This window comes from Gossypium arboreum, chromosome 11 (genome assembly GCF_025698485.1).
Source record: "Gossypium arboreum isolate Shixiya-1 chromosome 11, ASM2569848v2, whole genome shotgun sequence".
Taxonomy (NCBI): domain Eukaryota; kingdom Viridiplantae; phylum Streptophyta; class Magnoliopsida; order Malvales; family Malvaceae; genus Gossypium; species Gossypium arboreum.
Window position 1 is genome coordinate 48,805,774 of NC_069080.1, and position 22,769 is coordinate 48,828,542.

The 22,769-nt window shown below is 36.3% G+C and overlaps 1 long non-coding RNA gene across 1 annotated transcript; it reads left to right on the forward strand.

Annotated features, from left to right (window-relative positions):
* The first annotated feature begins 16,303 nt into the window (after positions 1-16,303).
* LOC128283504 (uncharacterized) lies at positions 16,304-18,546 on the forward strand. The gene is made up of 2 exons (XR_008273865.1): positions 16,304-16,341; positions 18,262-18,546. It is a non-coding gene; the product is annotated as an uncharacterized LOC128283504 (long non-coding RNA).
* The last annotated feature ends 4,223 nt before the right edge of the window (positions 18,547-22,769 follow it).

Here is a 22,769-nt window from a genome sequence, read left to right on the forward strand (position 1 = left end):
GCCATAGTGTTCACTCTGAAAATCTGGAGACATTATTTGTTCGGAGAGATATGCCATGTATACACTGATCATAAAAGTCTTAAGTACTTGCTGACCCAGAAGGATTTAAATTTGAGGCAATAGAGATGGTTGGAACTATTAAAGGATTTTGAGTTGATTATCGACTACCATCAGGGAAAAATGAACGTGGTCGCTGATGCATTAAGTATAAAATCATTGTTTGCATTGAGAGCAATGAACGCCCGATTGACCTTGTTAGAGGATGGTTCGGTTCTAGCAGAGTTAAAAGCTAGACCGACGTTTCTTCAAAAAATTTGCGAGGCTCAGAAGAGTGACAGTAAATTACTATCCAAGAAAACCCAGTGCGAATCAGATGTTGAATTGGATTTTTGGATTGGTTCCGATGGTTACTTGAGGTTTCGAGAAAGGGTTTGTGTTCCGAAGGACACCGAATTGATTCAGAAGATTTTAGATTAGGAACATAGTGGTTGTTTATCAGTGCACCCCGAGAGTATGAAAATGTACAACGATTTGAAGAAAATGTATTGGTGGCCTGGGATGAAAAGAGATATTTCATAGTTTGTATCCAAATGCCTAGTATGTCAAAAAGTGAAAGCCGAGCACCAAGTATCTTCGGGTTTACTTTAGCCTATTATGTTCCCAGAGTGGAAGTGGGATCGGATTACTATGGACTTTGTAATGGGTTTGCCAGTGACCACAAGGAAGAAAGATGCTGTGTGGGTTGTGGTTGATTGACTGACAAAGTCGGCTCATTTTATTCCGGTACGCACCGATTTCCCACTCGACAAGCTAGCCGAGTTATATATTTCTAAAATTGTGGAGTTACACGGAGTACCTTTGTCGATCATATTGGATAGAGATCAGGGGTTCACATTGTAGTTTTGGAAAAATCTCTAAGAAGCTTTGGGTACAAAGTTAAATTTTAATACAGGTTTTCACTTGCAGACTGATGGCCAATCAGAGAGAGTAATTCAGGCCTTGAAAGATATTGTCTGATGTTGTGTATTGGAGTTTCAGGGCAGTTGGAAAAAATATTTACCGCTGCTGGAGTTTGCTTATGATAACAACTTTCAGTCGAGTTTGAAGATGGCACCTTATGAAGCGTTGTATGGGCGTAAGTGCCGAATGCCTTTGTATTGGATGGAGCTTAGAGAGAATCAAATTCACAGGGTCGACTTAGTCAAGGAGATCGAAGAAAAAGTTAAGGTGATTCGTGATTGTTTAAAGGCCGCTTCGGATAGACAAAAATCTTACGCGGATTTGAAATGAAAAGAGATCGAGTTTCAAGTCAGTGATAAGGTATTTCTAGAAGTATCTTCATGGAGGAAGGTTTTTAGATTCGATAAAAAGGGTAAACTGAGTCCACGTTTTATCGAACCTTATGAAGTGATTGAGAGAGTCAGGCCGGTAGCCTATCGGTTAGCTTTACCATCGGAATTGGAAAAGATCCATGAGGTATTCCATGTGTCCATGTTACGTTGATACCGCTCTGACCCTTCGCATGTGATTTCTCCGATTGAAATAGAGATTAGATCGGATATGTCTTATGGTGAGAAACCTGTTAAGATCCTAGTTCGAGAAGTTAAGCAACTGAGAAATAAGAGCATTCCCCTTGTGAAAGTGTTATGGTAGAGACATGAGGTTGAAGAGGCCACATGGGAGCTCGATGAAATCATGAAAAGCCAATACCCAAACCTTTTTATCCGTAAGATTTTTAGGGACGAAAATCCCTAAAGAGGGAGAATTGTAACAAGCCGATTTTAGGGCTAGTCAAAAAAGTGGTTTCGAAACCACTAACCTGAGGTTGAGGAAACTATTTTAAATATTATTTTATGTATTGTAGCAAGATTAGATAAGTGCATGAAAATTTTGGTGAATTAATTTTAGCGATTGCTTGCTTAATTATGAAAAAGGACTAAATCGTATAAAGTGAAAAAGTATTATTTTGTTAGATAAGGGTGTCAATTAGCTAAAGAACCTAAATTGGGGGCCTTTAAAGAGCAATTAGACCCCCAATGCTTAGGCTAGCCGGCCAGAGGAGACAAAAGAAAAAGAAATGGTCAAAATTAGATGGGCTGGTGACCGATTTTGGCTAGAATAAGAATAAAATAAAGAGAAAAAGATGTCATCTTTTCCTCTTCTTATTTATCACCAAAAAATGCAGCCATTAAAGGGTTTTTGAGCTTCAAAATTTTCAGCCACTTAGTCTCTCTACAAGTAAGTGATTTTAATGAGTTTTCTTAATGATTTTTACATTTCTGAGACCCTTGTGTCATGAGCTTTCTAATGAGGGGACTATTTTACAAAATGGTTGAAAGTCTAGGGTTTTTCCATGAGAGCATTTAGGTTGTTTTCTGAATTTTTATGGAAGATTATGAGTCTTAGATGAGTAATAAACAACTTTTGTGAAGGGATTTCTCATGAAAACCCTAATAGGGACTATTTTGCATAAGTTGTAAAATAGATGATAAATGTGTGAAATAGAGGAAATTTTGGTTTTCTAAAAGAGTAAAAAGGGTTCGGCTAGGCTTATAATTTGGAGAAATTCGATAAAAATTAACTTTCGAGCATAGGGGTAAAATGGTCATTTTGTGGAAGCTTAGGGGCAAAATAGTCATTTTGCCCAATTATGAAATTTTGAGTGTCTAAATTGATGTGTTGATGAAATAAATGAATTTTATTAATTTAGATCAAGAGAAGCGTGATTCGGGTCTTGATCTGGGTAAGAACAAAGTTTACGAGTATTATGCTTGTCTTCATCATTTTGTATCGAGGTAAGTACATATGTGTTTATTGAAGCTTACTTTGGAATATTTTGATAATATACATATGTAACTGGCTCATTTTTGTTATGTATCTAAATTCTATTTGTTGCCATGAATGTATAAATGACATGTTATGTGAGTAAAGTACATTGTGAGCAAGTACGATGCTATTCAGCTAGTTATGAAGTCCCCTTGGACCTTAGTCATAGCATAGGATCCAAGAAGGTATGTTATAAAAATTATGTGGTCTGAACTCATGAATTGAGTCTGAGTTCATGAGATGAATGTTATAGGTAACATGGGTCCGGGTACTGGCTTTGTGTACAAACCCGTGAGTGGTTCAATGAGCGAACGTTACCTGATAGCTATGGGGTCCAGGTCCTGACCTGATAAAAAGGCCCGTGAGTAGCTTAAATGTGAGCGTTTCATAGCACGAGGTAGCCCTGATTTCTTATATGGTAAGAAGATACAAATTCCCCATGTATCTATATGTATTCCAAGAGTTCAACGGGTAACATTGAAGATTTAATGGGTGAAAACTTGATGAGATATGTATACTGAACTTATGGATAGTACCTGAGTAAGGGACAAGATGCATTAAGTATACATGAATGAAAGGAAGAGTAAGATAGAGATGTTAAAGGATTTGTATCTTTTAAGCATGACAAGTTACCGTTTGACGAATATGATTTTCTTTTATTTACACTTTATTTGAATATCTGTACTTACTAAGCTCCCACGCTTACCCTCCTTTCCTTTCTTTCCTTATTGTGAAAGCCCTAATTTGACCCTAGTCGGAATGTGGTTTCGGAACCACAAAATCGAGTCATAAAATTTATTAAAAAAATTAAATTAATTTTTATATCTTCTATGTGTGAAAAATTTGATGTTTTAAGTTAGTCATATGAATGTGAATTTCACTTGAAAGGATTTAGTTGAGAAACTTAGAAAATATGTTAGGTAAATGTGTGAGGACCAAATAATTTTCAAAGTATGAAAGTTTGGGTTTGCATGACAAAATGCCCAATATACATTAAGTGGCCAGCCAAGTAATGATGTTCCTCCACTAAGTTTAATTTAATCATAATATTATATTGATAAGTGATTATAATATCATAAATAATATGAATAAAAAAATAAAAAAAGGAATAAAAGAAGAAATAAAAAAATAAGTGCTCATCTTCTTCTTCTTGTGAAAACCGAAAACAAAAGGAAAGAAAAGTTGAACTTACACTAAGGCAATTCGGCACCCTCTTTTGCTAGTTGGAGTTGGAGCTCAAGATCAAAGGGAGCCAAGTTCGGCCAAAGGGAAAGCGAAAGCGGTTGAGTAGCTAATCGGAGTTGTTCATCCGACTAAAAGGTAAGTTCTTAAGTGATTTAAGTTACGGTTAATATTGCACATAAATGGCACAAAATAAGTTGGATAAGAAAACATGGTATGTATGAGTTTTTGAAAATCGAATGTGAGATTATTGACCTATCTATGATATTGTGGTAACTATAGATAAGAAATTTCAACACTATGTGTGCAAGGTTATGTGGCACTATGTGTGCAAGGTTATGCAACACTATGTGTGCAAAAACTAAGTGGCACTATGTGTGCGAGATTACATGGCACTATGTGTGCGAGAAAACGTGGCACTATGTGTACGAATAAGTAAGAGCACTATGTGTTCGGACTTACAAATCGAGCACTAAGTGTGCGATATCGATCGTGGAGAATTACTTGTGCAAATGAAAATTCATTAAAACATTAAATTGGAAGTAATGAAATGTGTATGGATGCTAGACATGGGACTTGATTGTAATATGTATATTTATATATAATGCTTGGGAAGCGAGAAAGAAGAGAAAGGAAATCGGCTCAATTAGTATATAACTGAACAAAGATATAAATTAGTGATAAGTGAATCTAAATGAATTGGAGATTGGATTGATAGATGGAGCGGCTTGGTTTGTGCTTTATTTAAATAATTGGACATTTTTTTGTCATTTATATATACGCCAATGATTTGTATATGACATTTATCATGGTATTTTCAAATTGTGGTTAAATGTATGAGAGTACATAGTAAAATTTGGGCAAGTATGTACCAAATTCATAAGGTACATATGTGACATAATATTTCCTTGTGATATTATGGTTGAATTCGGCTAGTATTGAATTGAAATTTTATTTTGATAAGATAATCGGGTTATTACATTCTTGAAATTTCTTAGGACTTACTGAGTTAATAACTCACTTAATGTGTTTATTGGTTTTGTATAGATCATCTTGTCGAAGAAAGCTTGGAACCGTTACGAAGTCATCGCATCTTTTGACAACCTTTTGGTACCTTTGTTTAAAACTCTAGTAGACATTATGGCATGTATAGAATAATATTTTGGGAGGTTTGCTATTTTGATAGTATTGTATATAAAGCCATGCGAATATGGCTAAAGTTCTATGTATGGATTTGATAATGGTTTAGGTATAAATCTTGAAGTGTAATCAACTTGATATATAAGTTCATATTGTGATTTGAATGTGATTATGTTATGCTTGAACTAATATGTTAAGCATTTGAGATATATATTATGTATGTGTATTCGGTCAAGAGGAGAAAAATCACCAAATGAATGGAAAAGTTTTAGTTGTATAATGTTATTCATTAAGCTCAAGACTTTACACTTTTACCCTTTTGTATTGCATACTATAGAAGTTACTCATAGAAACATGCTATTATTGTTATAATTATTTAATTACATTGGATTCGAAATTATTGAAATTTAAAAGTGCAAATCTGATTCTTATGTACTCAAGTGTTCTATAGAGAAGTTGAGTAGGTTTTGTTATGTGACCCTACTCCAGCATTGGACATGGGTATTAGGGTGTTACATTTTTATTGGTATCAGAGCTATGGTTTAGTCAATTCTAGGACTACCGTAGCGCTTGCGATTCTAGCTATACATGCCATAATGCTAGTATATGATAGTGTGATGACTTCTGACGGTTGAAATTGTTGTTTTGATTAGTAAATGGAATCCAATCCAGAGAGAGCCTTAGCAGATGACGTTGAGAGTGTAGCGCCTGCTCTCGCGCAAGGGACAATGCCTGTTGAACCTCAACCATCTGCGAGTAATCAAGGTGATGGGGCTAAGCAAGCCTTCTTTACCATGATGAATGAGTGGGTTGCACAATATGCCCGAACAAACCCAGCTGCTCAACAATTCCCAAATTTAAATAATCCTTCTTCGGTGCCTATAATACCAGCAACTAATGATCCTTTGAGGCCGAGTAAACCTCCTGTTGATTTGATTAGGAAGCGCGGGGCCGAGGAATTTTGAGCCACAGCTACTGATGACGCTGAAAGGGCTGAGTTTTGGCTTGATAATACCATTCGTGTTTTGGATGAACTGTCTTGCACACCCGATGAGTGTCTAAAGTGTGCCATATCCTTATTACGAGATTCGGCCTACTATTGGTGGAGAACCCTGATTCGATTATTTCGAAGGAACGAGTTACTTGGGACTTCTTTCAAACGGAGTTTTGTAAGAAGTATATTAGTCAACGATTCATCGATCAAAAGCGCAAAGAATTTTTGGAGCTTAAACAAGGCCGTTTGACGGTATCCGAATATGAATGTGAGTTTGTAAGACTCAGTCGTTATGCTCGGGAGTGTGTAGCTGATGAAGTTGCCATGTGTAAAACATTTGAAGAAGGATTGAATGAAGATTTAAAGCTACTGGTGGGTATTCTAGAAATAAAAGAATTCGTAACACTGGTTGAACGAGCGTGTAAGGCTGAAGAGCTTGGAAAGGAGAAAAAGAAAGCTGAATCGGAAGCTAGAGACTTTCGTAAGAGATCGACGGGTAAAAATTCTTTCTCGGCTGCAAATAAGTTTAGAGACGATACTAACAGATCAAAGATGACTACAGGAATTTCTATTAAGGAACGACCATCAACGGACTCTTAAGCTACTTCGGTTGTTAGTGTTGGCAACAATCGGCAAGAAAAACCGGAATGTCCACAATATGGAAGACGACATGTAGGTGAATGTTGGGGTAAGTCTATTAACAAAGCCTGCTAGAGATACGGTTCGCGGGATCATTACATTCGAGATTGCACGGAACTTGATGAGAAAAATAAGGTGCAAGGTACGAGATTGAGTGGTGCAACAACTAGAGGTAGACTACCAAGAAATATAGGAGCTAGGAGTGGTAATCAGAGAGGGACTTCTGATACGGCTGTTCGATCTGAGACTCGTGCCCCCGCCAGAGCTTATGCCATCCGTGCATGAGAGGAGGCATCCTCCCCTGATGTTATCACTGGTACATTCACTCTCTATAGTACTAGTGTGCTTGCTTTAATTGATCTTGGTTCGACTCATTCTTACGTATGTGAAACATTAGCGTCCAGTAAGACTCTACCTGTTGAGTCTACTGAGTTGGTGATACGAGTGTCAAACCCTTTGGGTCAGTATGTGTTAGTTGATAAGGTATGCAATAGATGTTCATTAATAATTAAAGATTTCTGTTTTCCAGCAGATCTGATGCTATTACCCTTTGACGAATTCGATATTGTTCTTGGAATGGACTGGTTAACCGAACATGACGCTGTGGTAAATTGCAAGCGAAAGACTATAGACTTGCGATGTTCGAGTGGTGAAATGATTCGAGTTGAGTCTAGTGATCTGAGTGGGTTACCACCGGTAGTGATATCTTCTGTGTTAGCTCAGAAACATGTGAGGAAGGGTTATGAAGCTTATCTTGCATATGTACTGGATAGTAAAATATCGGAACGAAAGCTCGAGACTGTGCCTGTAGTTTGTGAGTATCCAGAAGTGTTTCCTGAGGAATTACCAGGATTGCCACCTGTTAGAGAAGTAGAGTTCGGCATAGAATTGGTTCCGGGTACAACACCGATTTCGATCACTCCGTATCGTATGGCACCGATCGAGTTAAAATAATTGAAAGCTCAATTGCAAGAGTTGACCGACAGAGGTTTTGTGTGACCCAGCTTCTCACCCTGGGGTGCTCCAGTTCTGTTCGTGAAAAAGAAAGACGGAGCTTTGCGAATGTGTATTGATTATCGTCAGCTCAATAAAGTTACGATAAAGAATAAATATCCGTTGCCGCAGATAGATGACTTATTTGACCAGTTCAAAGGAACTTTCATGTTTTCGAAGATTGATTTGCGATCTGGCTATTATCAATTGCGAGTTAGAGATTCTGACGTTCCTAAGACTGCTTTTAGAATGAGATATGGGCACTATGAGTTTTTAGTGATGCCGTTTGGGCTCACTAATGCCCCTGCGATTTTCATGGATCTGATGAATTGGGTATTCAAACAGTATTTAGATCGATTTGTAGTGGTGTTCATAGATGATATTCTGATTTATTCTCACAACGAGTCCGAACACGCCGAACACTTGAGGCTTTTACTTCAGATTTTGCGAGATAATCAGTTGTATGCAAAATTCAATAAATGTGAATTCTGGTTAAGGGAGGTCAGATTTCTGGGACATGTTGTATCTGCTTCAGGTATTAGAGTTGATCCAAATAAAAATTCAGCCATTCTTGATTGGAAAGCTCCAAGGAATGTTTCTGAAGTTTGGAGCTTTCTGGGACTCGCTGGGTACTATCGACGATTCGTTAAGGGTTTCTTGATGATCATGACACCGTTGATGAAACTACTCTGGAAAGATATCAAGTTTGAGTGGTTAGAGAAGTGTCAGACAAGTTTCGACCAGCTGAAAACCCTTTTGACGAAGGCTCCTGTATTAGTTCAGCCAGAGTCTGGTAAAGAATTTGTAGTATACAATGATGCCTCTTTGAACGGTTTGGGTTGTGTGTTGATGCAGGAGGGTAGAGTTGTTGTGTATGCTTTGAGACAACTAAAGCCTCACGAGAAAAATTATCCAACTCATGATATTAAGCTAGCTGCGATTGTGTTTGCTTTTAAAATTTGGCGTCATTACCTGTTTGGAGAGAAATGCCATGTTTGTACTGATCATAAAAGCCTAAAATATTTAATGACTCAGAGAGACTTGAATCTGAGACAACAACGGTGGCTTGAACTATTAAAGGATTACAAATTGTCATTTATTATCATCTAGGTAAGGCAAACGTGGTGGCTGATGCCCTAAGTCGAAGATCTTTATTTGCTCTTCGAGCAATGAATGCACATCTGTCTATTTCCGCTGATGATGTGCTAGTAGCGGAATTAAAAGCAGAACCAATGTTAATACGACAAATTTGTGAAGCACAGAAAATCGATGATGAATTGGTTGCTAAACGAGTTCAATGTGATTCTAATACGGGTTCAGAGTTTCAAATTGACGACAATGATTGTTTAAGATTCAGAGGTCGATTATGTGTCCCGAGAAATTCAGAACATACTTCGATGATTTTGAGTGAGGCCCATAGTAGCCAAATGTCGGTCCATCTTGGTAGCACAAAAATGTACAATGATCTAAAAAGACAATATTGGTGGTACAGTATGAAAAGAGACATTTCCGACTTTGTTTCTAAATGTTTGATATGTCAACAAGTGAAAGTAGAGCATCAGGTGCCTTCGGGATTACTACAGCCGATCATGATACCTGAGTGGAAATGGGATCGAGTAACAATGGACTTTGTATCTGGTTCACCGTTGACGCAGAGCAAGAAAGACTCAATCTGGGTTATTGTTGATAGATTGACAAAGTCTTCTCATTTTATCCCTGTTCGTACGGATTTTTCACTCGATAGATTGGCAGAATTATATATTTCTCAAATTGTTCGACTACATGTGTAATATCCTGAATTAGGGCTTAATCGGAATAGTGGTTTCGTGACCACAAATCCAAGATAGAAATAATTATTTTATAATTATTTTGATGATTATGATATGATTGCATGATTGTGTGAAAATTTCGTGATGAAATTCTATGCCTAAAGTGCTTAAATTGAAAGTAGGGACTAAATCGAATAAGTTGCAAAACTTGCATTCTAGAAGTTTTTAGTATGAAATTGTTTTGGAATATTAATGAGGAGGTCTTAAATAGCAATTTGACCAATTTTAAGTTCATGGACAAAATTAGGACATGGAAGGAATTTTTGGAAAGTTTAGTAGTAAGGGTATTTTGGTCATTTAGTTATTAAAATGAATTAAAAACAAAATTAAAAGCCAATTTTTGTCCATCTTCTTCATTAGGCCGAAATTTCAAGGGTTCTCCATAGCTAGGGTTTGTTTCAAGCTTCCAAGCTCCATAGTAAGTGATTCCAAGCCCCATTTTTAAAGTTCTTTACGTTTTTAGAATCCCGGTAGCTCGATTAAGCTTATGTTAGCAATAATTCAACCGAGGGTTTATATTTGGAAAAATACCCATAGGTGAAATTTGTGTATTTTGATGTTTTATGATAGAATATGAGGTTTTAAATTATGTTAGACAACTTGTGCTACTCGGTTTTGAGTGAAAACGAGTAAAAGGGCTTAATCGGCAAAAATACCTAATAGTCACAAGTATATGTTAGAGAGAGAATTTGATGTTGCCATAGAAGGGAAAAGTGATCAGCATGTTATAAAACATAAGAATAAGGAATAAAGTTTAATTCCCGAGCCTAGGCGCAAAAGTGTAATTATGCAAAAGTTTAGGGGCAAAAGTGTAATTTTTCCAAATTTCGTATTAAATGCTGTTTTGATGAATGTATGTATTAAATAAGATTAATTTGGCATTATAGATCAAGAGAAACGAGATTCAAGTCGCGATCGAGGAAAAGAAAAGATTGTGGACTAAATTGCAAAATCTTTCTATTTTGGTACCAAGGTAAGTTCATGTGTAAATAATGTAGCATAATTGTTATTTTGAAGTTATTGATGTTAATTATATGATACGCTGATTTTTTATCGTGAAATTTTATGCTTTTGTGGTTAATGTTGAGTAATATGCAAATTATGTTTACTACTTGATAAATATGAATTGCTACCAAGTATCGGTTCCGATATTCCATGGAAGACGACAAATATGAGATCGAGGGAAAAAGCCCGTTTGAACCTTAGGAATAGATTAGGATACAAGTGACATGTCACTAGGATGGTTGAGCATCCGAACTCGTTGAGTTGAGTCTGAGTTCACCTATGGATGCGAATGTCCGAACTCGTTGAGTTGAGTCTGAGTTCGTGAAATGTAACTAGGCATCCGAACTCGTTGAGTTGAGTCCGAGTTCACTTATGGATGCAAACGCCTGAGCTCGTTGAGTTGAGTCCGAGTTCACTTAGGGGCGGGTTACATGATTTCTTGATTACATATGAGGCACTTATGTGCAAATTATCCGTGTATCCGAGTTGTATTCCGATGTGTTCAACGGGTGAAATTTCTAGTGAAATGGAAGAACACTTAAGATGCAAGTGACGTTTTGGTAAGTATTGTGAAATGGACACTTTGGACAGGTATGTTCTTAACCCTCGGGTTGAAAATAGATACAACAACGATAAGGTGGTAAGATGATGAATGATGTTTAGAAATGTGATATATGTTTTGGTGATACCATGCTAAAGTTGTTTGGTATATTTGTATTGTTATGTTACTTGTTATTTACATATGAACTTACTAAGCATTTATGCTTACTCCTTCCTTTTCATTCACTGTAGTTTTGAACAAGCGGCTCGGGAATCGGAGACGAGTTGAAAGTTCGATCACACTATCCAAAAGACTTTTATCTTGGTAAATGGCTTGTACAACTACTTAAGTATGGCATGTATAGTAATATACCTATTTTGTGTAAATAATTTTATGATATGGCCATGTTTGGTTGAGAAAATGTTTGATATTGAGAAGTCATGGTGATGGCTAATTTAGATCATGTTTGATATTATGGAAGTTTAATAGGTTATCTAGTTCATAAAAATTCATGGAAAGATGAAACTTGCCTTAAAACAGAATATTGCTGCAGCAATGACATGAATTTGAAAAATCACTAAAAATAGTATAAATGGAACTAAATAATGAATAAGTTATGAAATTGAAGCTTAATGAGTCTATTTTCATGTGGATTGAACAAAATAGGCATATGAATTATATTTTATGAGATATTTAAACTTTTGTGAAATAGGACCAGAGTAATTTCTTGATCCCTATTCGACTTTAAAAATTCATAATAAATTTTAAAAAATAATTAGAAGTTTTATTTATATTTACAGATTCCTTATTGAGTCTAGTTTTAATAAAAACAAACCTTATAGTCATTGAAATTCTGTATAGAGAGATATCTGATTCGTAATACACATATGTCGAAGCAAATGAACCCTAAAATAGGGGAGACTTTAACTAATAAACTGTACTAATTGGCCCAACCAAAAATTCTAGAAAAAAATTATAAATATATATATGAGTCTACATTTATGGAAAATTTACAGATCTTGATTTTAGTTTCATAACTCGAGATATGATTTTTCTTGTAAGCTGTGTGTGAGTAGCTAGAAAGCGTGAATGTAGAAACAAATGATTTGAAGTTCTTAAATTAATAAATTATGTTGGTAACCCCTCAAGCTCGACTCGGTGATGGTCTCAAGCGGGGCATTACATTTGGTGGTATTAGAGCAGGTTTAGTCAGTTCTCGGACTACGTGTTGTATGTACGGATTTTGCTATACATGCCATATGTATAAATTGTGATAGTGTGACGACTTCTAACCTTTTTAAATGAATTTTTATATAGTAAATGGATCCCGATCTAGCTGTGGCAGATGAAGTAGAGAGTAATGCACCAGCTCATTTGAAGGGCGTGACGACTAAAACCCACCTCCCATTGTTGGTCGGGGAGGAGGAGAAAGGGATCGGAAGCCTTTCTCCAAATGATCGGTGCATGGTACATCGAGTTCGTTCGTCGAACCCAAATGTACGACCTCCCCACCTCCCCAATTCCTCAACCTATGCCTCCAATGCCTCAAGGAGTGGATATGATAAAATTTCACAGAACCCCCGTTGATAGAATTCGTAAACAAGGGGCTGAAGAATTTAGAGCAAATATTGATGATGATGCAGAGAAAGCGAGTTCGGCTTGAAAATTCTATCCGGTATTTGATGAATTATCTTGTACACGAAGAATGTTTGAAATGTGCTACATCTTTGTTGAGAGATTCACCTATAATTGGTGGAAGACTTTGATTTCATTGGTACTTGAAAGAGAGGGTAACTTGGGAATTCTTTCAAGAAGAGTTTGGAAGAAATATATTAGTGAAAGATTTATTGATCGAAATGTAAAGAGTTTCTTGAGTGAAGCAAGGTAATATGACATCTCGAATATGAAAGAGAGTTTGTTCGATTAAGTAAGTATGCTAGGGAATATGTTCCTCTGAAGCCAAGATGTGCCGACGATTTGAAGACGGGCTTAACGAAGACATTAAGGTATTTGTTGGGATCCTTGAACTAAAAGAAATGGTGGTACTTGTCGATCAAGCTTGCAAGGTGAAGAATTATGAAGGAAAAGAAAAGGTAGAATCAAACACGAAATTGGAAGAAAAGACCAATGAGTAATGCACCCTCACAAAGAAACCGGAAAGTCAAGAAATATGAATCCTCGTTCCCAAGTTCCATTTGGGCAATCATATGGAAATTTTAAGAAGCGAAATGTGGGTCCTAAATCTCGGACTACTACGTGGCTAGTGTGGGAAATACGAGATTTGTTAAACCCGAAGTGCCGGTATGGTAGAAATCATTTTGGTCCGTGCGAGCAAATGAATGTTTTCGATGTGGTTCTCAGATCATTTTATTAGAGACGCGAGAGAGCCGAGAAAGAAAAATTTCAGAATGTAAAATCTAGTGGTGCAGACTCGAGGGGAAGGTATCCGAGAAAAGATGGAAGTGAAACAAGCAGTAAGAATGTAGCCAGAGATGCAGCAGTTAGATCTGAAGGAAGAGCTCTGGCTAGAACCTATGCTATTAAAGCGCATGAAGATGCTTCCTTACCCGATGAGATTACCAGTATAGATCTGATCCTTCACATGTGGTTAATTCATCTAAAATTGAGATTCAGTCGGATTTGAGCTATGAGGAAGAACCGATCCATATCTTAGCTCAGGAAGTGAAAGAATTGCAGAATATGAAGATTTCTTTAGTAAAAGTGTTATGGGTCAAACATGGAGAAGTAGAAGCTACTTGGGAGCTCGAAGACTCTATGAAAGAACGTTATCCGAGTTTATTCGCTGGTAAGATTTTTGAGGACGAAAATTTCTAAGTGGGGGAGAGTTGTGACAGCCCTAATTTGACCCTAGTCGAAATGTGGTTTCGGGACCACAAAATCGAGTCATAAAATTTATTAAAAAATTAAATTAATTTTTATATCTTCTTTGTGTGAAAAATTTGATGTTTTAATTTAGTCATATGAATGTGAATTTCACTTGAAAGGATTTAGTTGAAAAACTTAGAAAACATGTTAGGTAAATGTGTGAGGACCAAATAATTTTCAATGTATGAAAGTTTGGGTTTGCATGGCAAAATGCCCAATATACATTAAGTGGCCGTACGAGTAATGATGTTCCTCCACTAAGTTTAATTTAATCATAATATTATATTGATAAGAGATTATAATATCATAAATAATATGAATAAAAAAATAAAAATAGTAATAAAAGAAGAAATAAAAAAATAAGTGTTCATCTTCTTCTTCTTGCGAAAACCAGAAACAAAAGGAAAGAAAAGTTGAACTTACACTAAGGCAATTCGGCACCCTCTTTTGCTAGTTGGAGTTGGAGCTCAAGATCAAAGGGAGCCAAGTTCGACCAAAGGGAAAGCGAAAGCGGTTGAGTACCTGATCGGAGTTGTTCATCTGACTAAAAAGGTAAGTCCTTAAGTAATTTAAGTTACGGTTAATATTGCACATAAATGACACAAAATAAGTTGGATAAGAAAACATGGTATGTATGAGTTTTTGAAAATCGAATGTGAGATTATTGACCTATCTATGATATTGTGGTAACTATAGATAAGAAATTTCAGCACTATGTGTGCAAGGTTATGTGGCACTATGTGTGCAAGGTTATGCGGCACTATGTGTGCAAAAACTAAGTGGCACTATGTGTGTGAGATTACATGGCACTATATGTGCGAGAAAATGTGGCACCTTGTGATATTATGGTTGAATTCGGCTAGTATTGAATTGAAATTTTATTTTGCTAAGATAATCGGGTTATTACATTCTTGAAATTTCTTAGGACTTACTGAGTTAATGTGACACCCCTAATTTGACCCTAGTCGAAAAGTGGTTTCGGGACCACAAAATCGAGTCATAAAAATAATTAGCCGTCATATTTTATGACTATTATATGTGAATACGAATGTGTGAAAGTTTTAAGCTTTGATTTAGTAAATTGCATGTGAATTTAGTCAATAGGACTTATGTGCGACACTTTTGAAATGTGATAGGTCAAAATATAAGGATCTATTAGTGCATGAAATAAAAGGGGGACTTGCATGTCAATTTCCCCTAATTTGGTAGTGGCCGCCATGAGCATGAGAGGGACAAAATGTTATGGGGTGAAACATGTTGGAAACATGTTGTGTTAGTGTGTTAGGGAGAAAGAATAAAATAAAGGGGTTAGTAATAAAGAAATGAAAAGGGAGGGGTGATGAGAAAAAAAAAAAAAAGGTTGTCTCATCCATGTTTCCCCCATTGCCGTGACTTGAGAAGCAAAAGAAAAGAAGAAATCGGTTCTTCTTAGCTGAAATGAAAAGAAGAAGAAAGGAATGAAGCTAGAAAGGAGAGGGCAATTGCATGTAGTGGAAAACCATGGAATTTGTTTGCTTAGAAGTTAAAATTTTCAAGTAGAAGGGTAACTCTTCTAAACTCTCCCTTGCCCATAGCTTTTCGTTGACAAATTCTGGTTGCATTGTTGATTTGAGCTTGACGAATATGTGGGAGAAGAGAAGATTCTCTTTTCTAGTTGCAAATGTTGCATGTCTAGTAGATGAAGAGTTTCTCACTTGTGTTAAAAGAATCTAGTGAATGCTTGTGTTGTTATAATCTATTTTTGTAACTTTGGGGTTGATTGTATTTAGCTAACAAGGTAGGAGAAGGTGGTAGTAGACAAGGGAAAGAGCAAATTGAATAGGTGGAATCGGTGTTGGGAACCTTGGTGAGTTTTCCTTGAACTCTTATGTTCTTGTGTTTGATAATTGTTGAAACCGTTAAATTGTTGTCCGAATTTTACCTTGTTGGTATCGTTAATTGCTGCCCTGTTCATGCTGTCTAAATGTTGTACTATTAATGCTGTCCGAATCAGCCTCGAATGTGATATATTACAGCAATTAAGCCAAGTGTTGCGGGTCCTCTTAGGCTGCCCACAACGCAACCTTTCAATACTAATGTTACCATGAATTAACCTTCAATTGATGGTGTGGTGTATGATCTCATAACTCGGTTTGGTATTGAGATAAAGATTAAATGATATGTGATTGTTAAGTGAATAATATTAGTTAAGTACTTAAGCAAATCTATTGTTTTACTTAAGCTTAAGAGCAAAGAGGATCAAAGTCGGATAGGGAAAAGAGAGTAAGCGAATAGCCGTGGACATCTAATCGTCGACCACTCCCGAGGTAAGTTTTAAGTATTAAACGTTGAGTAAATTCAATCATATTAGGACATAATGAGTTGATTTAATAAGATATGATGTGGCCATGATATGTCTTAAACTCAAATGGTAAGTTCATAAGTGTTTGGACTTGGAAATTTAAGAGCAAAATGTAATAGTTTGCTTGGGACAGCAGCAGTAACGTGATTTTAGAAAATCACTATAAATTGTTTGTGTAGAATTATAGGCTGAATAAAATATGTAATCAAAGCTTAGTTGGTCTAGTTTCCTATAAAAGAGACCGTGGAAGCAAAGAAATTTCCTATAAAGAGATATTTAAAGTTGTGTGGGACAGGGTCAGAATGACACCGAAATCCCTGTTCTGTTTTGAGAAAATCACTATAATTTGTACAAAAATGGTTACAAGATAAAATTTATATGCTTAGACTCCTTAATGAGTCTAGTTTCAAATGAAATCAAATAGAACATACTTTGAATTCTGTACAATGAGAATTTTGATTCGTAGTGAAGACTGGTCAGGTTAGTCAAACAGTGAAACAGGGAAACTTTAAGAAAAATCTGGTATTGATTGGCCAAACCAAAATTCTGAAAAATTTATAGATGGAAGATATACGAGTCTATATTCAGGGAAAATTAACGGCACTTCATTTGGAGTTTCGTAGCTCCATTTATGAATAATTTAATGACTGTTGCTCAGGAAAAACAGCTTGTGCTGAATTTGGGATTTTGTTGTAAACCTTAATAAAACCATTTGAGTTGCTTATAAGCCATTGCTGAAATTGATATACAAGTTAAATATATATATGTGTGGTAAAGCCAAATGGCTAGTGTGAAATATGTATGTGATATATGTGTGGTAAAGCCAAATGGCTAGTGTGAAATATGTATGTGATATATGTGTGGTAAAGCCAAATGGCTAGTGTGAAATATGTATGAGATATATGTGTGGTAAAGCCAAATGGCTAGTATGAAACATGTATGAGATGTATATATGTGATAAGGCGAATGGCCGATGTGATGAATGTCAAAGTGTATATAAGTGATAAGGCCGAATGGCCAATGCGATGAATATGAAAGTGTATAAATGTGATAAGTCCCGAGGGGCATTTGTGTCGAGATTATATCCGGGTTAAAACCCCGCAGCATTATGCGAGAATATTATCCGATTAATGTCCGAGGCCGTTGCTCGTACTAGATCCGAGCTTTAAAGACCCGACGGCTAAAGGCTAGGATTCAAGTAAGACTTTGATATTGAGTATCTGCATTAAGTTACCATCAAATAAGTATTATGTATTTAAGATGTTCAGGTACGTATTACTTACCCATCGGTGGGGTGATTTCGAGGTGAATTATCAGTATCAAAGAGGTAGGTAAATGTGACTAATATTATAACTCCAAATATGAGAATGATCTAATTGGTAATGGTATGTTGTATAGTAAAGTATGCGATGAAATATTCTTATGTATTAGTGCATATTCTGCCCAAAAGCCTATGATTTGAGTATGGGTTGGGTTGAGCTAGATGTGCCAAGACAAGGTAAGGATTATGATTTGTAAGCTTACGATATGTGATAAGGAATATGTTTGGTTCTTTATGTGCCTATGGTAATTTAGTACTTGTCATGTTGAAATACTTAAAAGCATGGATGTGATTATGAACAAGTGGAAAGGATTATTGAAGTTGAAAATCGATGAAGAATGTGCTTGGGAAATATTTGACCATCTAGGTCATTATTATTCGAAAGTATTTATGTGGCAGCCAAGTGTTGCGTTTAATGATATTATAGATCGAGATGAAGCCCTGGATTAACTTCATCGAACAGTTGATATGAATGACCAATGATAGTGATTGAGAACACTTTGTTTTGCTTAAAACTTACTAAGCATTAAATGCTTACTCCGTTTCTCTGTTTCTCTTTTATAGATTTTGCTCGTTAGCTATCGGATTCGGGATCATTGAAGTCGAAGTCATCCACACTATCAAAGCCCCCATTTTGGTACAATTTTGGTTGAACTTTGAAATGGCATGTATAGGACTACCCTTTTGTTGTAGGTTATGTACCTTTCGGTTTTGTGTAAATTCGGATAGCCATGCGAAAATGGCTTATATACGTTTCTAGCATAGTACTATAATCGTTTGTATGTTGATCATTATGAGGTATGGAATTGTTTTGAAACGATTAGCCATTGGAATGGTTAATCATGATCACACCTTGTGCTATGTATGCAAAAGGGGCCAATTGAATCATGGAAACCATGAAATAGGTCAAGCCTACCTTAAAGGCAGATGCTGACAGCAGCAGTGATGTGGATATGAAAAATCACTAAAAATAGTAGGAATGGTATTAAATAGTGAATAAATTATGTAAATGAACCTTGATGAATCTACTTTCATATAGAAGAAACGAAACGGTCATATGAGTTATATATTAAGAGATATTAAAGTTCTCGTGAAACAGGGCCAGAACGGTTTCTGGATCCCTGTTCCGACTTTGGAAATTCATTGTAAATTAACCAGAGATAATTAGGAGTCATGCCATATATGTATAGATTACTCTCTGAGTTTAGTTTCTATAGAAACAAACGGCATCAGTATTGAAGCCCTGTACAGGAGATATCCAATTCGTAATGCACGAAGGTCAGTGCAGTCGGTCCCTGCAACAGGGAGACTTTAACTAATAAACTGTACTAATTGGCCCGACCAAAAATTCTAGAAAAAAACATGTTGATGGACTTATGAGTCTAGTTTCAGGGAAAAATTACGAAACTGATTTTCGAGCTTTAAAACTCAAGATATGATTTTTAAAGCGACAGTGATGCAGTAACCAGCTAGTCTGGAAAATTTTTTTATGGATTGTGAAAACAATTAAGCTAAGTCTGTGTGTACCTTGTGTTCGACTCCGATACGGACTCAGTGCACGGGTGTTACAATTTTATTGGTATCGAGCTACGGTTTAGTCGATTCTAGGACTACCGTAATACGTTTGGGTCTAGCTATACATGCCATTATGTGATTATTTGATAGTGTGGTGATTTCGACAATTGAAAATGTGTTTATTTATTGTAATGAATTCGATCCCGATCGAGTACATGTGCAGATGGTATTGAGAGGACCGAGACATGCTTATGATGTGTCAATATTAAGAAGGGTATAACATAAGTACGTTTTGAGTAAGTGAATTTGGTATTTAATTTAAAATGCCATGATATACATGTATGATAGATGAATGATGTCCCATTGTCCTTATCATAATAAGGTTATTAGAGAAATGAACAAAGGAAGAGATTGGGGATATATGCTTTTGTGTGATTACTTATTGAGCTGAAAGTTTAGTAAAAGAAGCATACATGTATTAGATTTGAATGATATTTACGACTTAAAGTCAAGAATCATGTTATATGTTTACATGTGAATGAATTGATTAAATTATAAATGTGATTTGTGCCATGTGAAACATGATAACATGTGAATAAATATGTATGAGACTCGATGATGTGAATCCGAGTTTAAAGACCCGCTGATTGTATGAAGAGATTATGTCCGGGTAAAGACCCGATGGCTAGGTATGAGAGATTATGTCCGGATTAAAATTCGCGGCTTTGTGTGGAGATTTCATCCGAGCTAAAGGTCTCGACGATGATCCGGCTAAGTCCCGAAGAGCATTCGTGCTAGTGATATATCCGGGCTAAGTTCCGAAGAGCATTCATGCTAGTGACGTATCCGGACTAAGTTCCGAAGAGCATTCGTGCTAGTGATGTATCCGGACTAAGTTCCGAAGAGCATTCGTGCTAGTGATGTATCCGGGCTAGGTCCCAAGAGCAATCATCTTTGGTGACGTGTATTCGACCTCCGTGCCTAGTAGGCTTCGTCTTGGTAAATTGAGCAAAGTTTAAGTGTTCATTATTATACTGAATTCAAATTTATATGAGACGGTATGTTTAAAAGTGTACATACGTGATGTTTATAGACTTGGGTAAGTCATTTCAATGTGTAATAACGAATGAATAAGAGCACTAAGTGTGTGAAGTGGAATTCATGTAAGACCTCGTCTGGGACGAAGGCATTGATTTGAGATAATGTGTAAGACCATGCCTGGGACATGGCATCGGCTCGATATGTGAGAATATGTAAGACCATATCTAGGATATGGCATTGTAAAGCCATATGTGCTTGAATTAGTTGAGCCCTTACAAGTAAGTATTCGCTCGGTTGATAAACGAGCTCTAGGCCTTTGGCTAAGTTGATCTTTGTGTATGAACATAAGGGTTGGTAATGTGAAGTAAGTTCTTGAGTAAATAGAGCTTAAATTATGATTTGATTAGATCATGTTTTAAGCAAATCGAAATCATGCTCTTGGTGTGTGGCTATTGAGCCGAAATTGTAAATATGATAAGTGTCTTGTGTTTGAGCTTTGGTAATGAGAATGTAATAAGAATGTGTATTGATTTGTTGATATATGTGCTTGGTTATTCGAATGGTATCCGGGCTAAGTCCCGAAGGCTTTTGTGCGAGTTACTAAATCCGGGCTAATTCCCGAAGGCAATTGTGTGAATCACTATAACCGGGCTATGTCCCGAAGACAATCGAGCGAGTCGCTATATCCGGTTAAATCCCGAAGGTACGTGATTCGGAAATGAGCAATCTTGCTGTAAAAATTTCAGTTAATACGCTTGCAAAAATTCTAGCAATGAGGTATGTTAGTATGTGCTGAATGAATTAAATGTTCAGGTGTGTGGAAGTTGAATTTTCTGTTGGAAATAAGTTAAGTTGAATATTGAGATACGATGGAGTTATAAAGGATATTTATTGGGATGTTTGAGTATATTTATACTTTCGGTCGAGTTCTGACTTATACATGAATGAAAATGTGGGTTACAAATATGTGGGTTGATGATGTGAATTATACATGTTAATATGTGCTTAATATGTGTTTGAAATGCATTTGTGAATTAAATTAAGTGATTATTGCTTATGAAATCAAGAAAATGAGATATATGTGCATACTTGTAGAAATGCTCATATGAATATAATTCAATAAGAGGACGTTATCCTAAACTATGCATCGGTAGAAATTTTGGGGACGAAAATCCCTAAAGGGAGGGAGAGTTGTGACACCCTAATTTGACCCTAGTCGAAAAGTGGTTTGGGACCACAAAATCGAGTCATAAAATAATTAGCCGTCATATTTTATGACTATTATATGTGAATCTGAATGTGTGAAAGTTTTAAGCTTTGATTTAGTAAATTGCATGTGAATTTAGTCAATAGGACTTATGTGCGACACTTTTGAAATGTGATAGGTCAAAATATAAGGATCTATTAGTGCATGAAATAAAAGGGGGACTTGCATGTCAATTTCCCCTAATTTGGTAGTGGCCGTACCGTGAGCATGAGAGGGACAAAATGTTATGGGGTGAAACATGTTGGAAACATGTTGTGTTAGTGTGTTAGGGAGAAAGAATAAAATAAAGGGGTTAGTAATAAAGAAATGAAAAGGGAGGGGTGATGAGAAAAAAAAAAAAAGGTTGTCTCATCCATGTTTCCCCATTGCCGTGACTTGAGAAGCAAAAGAAAAGAAGAAATCGGTTCTTCTTAGCTGAAATGAAAAGAAGAAGAAAGGAATGAAGCTAGAAAGGAGAGGGCAGCTGCATGTAGTGGAAAACCATGGAATTTGTTTGCTTAGAAGTTAAAATTTTCAAGTAGAAGGGTAACTCTTCTAAACTCTCCCTTGCCCATAGCTTTTCGTTGACAAATTCTGGTTGCATTGTTGATTTGAGCTTGACGAATATGTGGGAGAAGAGAAGATTCTCTTTTCTAGTTGCAAATGTTGCATGTCTAGTAGATGAAGAGTTTCTCACTTGTGTTAAAAGAATCTAGTGAATGCTTGTGTTGTTATAATCTATTTTTGTAACTTTGGGGTTGATTGTATTTAGCTAACAAGGTAGGAGAAGGTGGTAGTAGACAAGGAAAGAGCAAATTGAATAGGTGGAATCGGTGTTGGGAACCTTGGTGAGTTTTCCTTGAACTCTTATGTTCTTGTGTTTGATAATTGTTGAAACCGTTAAATTGCTGTCCGAATTTTACCTTGTTGGTATCGTTAATTGCTGCCCTGTTCATGCTGTCTAAATGTTGTACTATTAATGCTGTCCGAATCAGCCTCCGAATGTGATATATTACAGCAATTAAGCCAAGTGTTATGGGTCCTCTTAGGCTGCCCACAACGCAACCTTTCAATACTAATGTTACCATGAATTAACCTTCAATTGATGGTGTGGTGTATGATCTCATAACTCGGTTTGGTATTGAGATAAAGATTAAATGATATGTGATTGTTAAGTGAATAATATTAGTTAAGTACTTAAGCAAATCTATTGTTTTACTTAAGCTTAAGAGCAAAGAGGATCAAAGTCGGATAGGGAAAAGAGAGTAAG